Here is a 2,143-nt window from a genome sequence, read left to right on the forward strand (position 1 = left end):
TGCAATGATCAAATCTTTAGACGATGCATACCGGATCATGATATACAAAGCGTACTTTCTTTCTGCCACACTGATGCTTGCGGTGGACACTTTGCCTCTAAGAAAACTGTTGCAAAAGTTTTGCAATGTGGTTTCTATTGGCCTACTATGTTCAAAGATGCCCACGAGTTCTGCAGAACATGTGATCCATGTCAACGTATTGGAAGTCTAACTCGTAGGCAAATGATGCCTCTTCAACCCATTACTATTATCGAAATTTTTGATTGTTGGGGCATCGATTTTATGGGCCCATTCCCACCGTCTTTTGGATATGAGTACATTTTAGTCGGTGTCGAATATGTGTCCAAATGGGTAGAAGCTGTTGCTTGTAAGACCAATGATCACAAACCTGTCCTGAAGTTTTTAAAAGAAAATATTTTTTCACGATTTGGGATGCCTAAAATCATAATTAGTGACGGTGGAAAACACTTTTGTAATAAGCCTTTCGAAACCTTATTGAAAAAATATGGTGTCACCCATAGAATTGCTACCCCATATCACCCGCAAACTAGTGGCCAAGTAGAATTAGCCAATCGAGAGATCAAGCGTATTTTAGAGAAAACGGTGAACCCATCACGAAAAGATTGGTCCTTGAAACTATCAGATGCATTATGGGCTTATCGTACTGCATACAAAACCAATCTTGGCATGTCTCCCTACCGGCTAGTCTACGGAAAAGCGTGTCATTTGTCCGTAGAAATAGAACATAAATCGTATTGGGCAATTAGAAAATTGAATTTTGATTTACAAGATGCCGGTCTAGCTAGAAAATTGCAATTAAACGAGCTTAATGAGATTCGCAGAGATGCTTATGACAATGCTAAAATTTGCAAAGAACGAATGAAGATCTTACATGATAAATCAATTTTAAAAAAATCTTTTGAACCTTTGCAAAAAGTTTTTTTATATGATTCCCGCTTACATCTGTTTCCTGGTAAGTTGCGATCGAGATGGACAGGCCCTTACATTATAAAAACTGTTTTTCCACATGGGACGGTTGAGATTGAGAATCCACGGGATGGTAGAATTTTTAAGGTAAATGGACATAGGTTAAAACCTTTTCTTGAAAATTTTGTAGATGAAGAGAACTCCTTTTCCTTGGGGAAGCCTTCTTATGACTAAGCATGAAGGCAAAGGTATGTGTATATTAGTTAGGATTATTTTTCTAGTTTTGTAGATTTTATTTTCTGGATATCAACAGTTCAAGGTATTCTTCTTCTCTTCAATATTATTTTCTCTACTGTCTTTCATTATAGCTTTCTTGTATCTATTACATTGAGGACAATGCAATGTTTAAGTTGGGGGGAGGGAAGTATTTTGAAAAAAAAAAAAAAAAATTGCATTCTTTTCTAAGCAAATGCACATGTATTTTTGTATTGAGTTTGTGTAACTATTAAGGCAAGGAATACATGCGTACTATGACTGATCAGAGACCTATTATTAGATCCCCGCACATGTATTTAATGATTATAGGAAGGCCTCACGAGTTCACATTTGTTTAATGCATTTTTATTAAGCCATATCTGTAAAAGAAGTACGAGTATCTTTGTCCGTACTATAAGGTTCTTGATTTGGTTTTCACATAAAGATAGAGATAGAATACCCCGGCTAGATCATCTAAGTGCCTTATGTTTCGACCTTGGTTGACCTATAGTCACGTTGCAGTCACATTATATGGTTCAGTTTACCTTCTCTATCTTGAAAAAAAAAAATTAAAATAAATAAATAAATAAATGAGGAGATGACAAGTCTAACCTCGTGGCGTAGTCTGATTCGAGTAATTAAGCCCGAGGGGTGTTTCACCTAATGCCTTGAGCCAACTGGATCAGGAGTCATTGGCCAAAAACTCGCTACATGGACCTTGCTAGAGCCTAAGGGGGTTGGACTATTGTAATCACCATATGTGTTTCCAATATATATAAAAAAAAAAAAGCATGAATAGGGTTGGTCGGGCTGAACCCAGTGACATGTGGTAATGGCTTGTTTGACTCCATTGTATTGGACCTTTGTGTACTTTGGATATTTAGTTGGGATTGATAGCTCTTTCTTTACATACGAACCATTCTTGACGAATGTAGACAACATGTGATATTCTGAAAATTTG

The sequence above is a fragment of the Phoenix dactylifera genome, chromosome 16, assembly GCF_051530095.1.
Source record: "Phoenix dactylifera cultivar Ajwa chromosome 16, Ajwa_hap1_PhDact_Kaust_v1.1, whole genome shotgun sequence".
NCBI classification, from domain to species: Eukaryota; Viridiplantae; Streptophyta; class Magnoliopsida; order Arecales; family Arecaceae; genus Phoenix; species Phoenix dactylifera.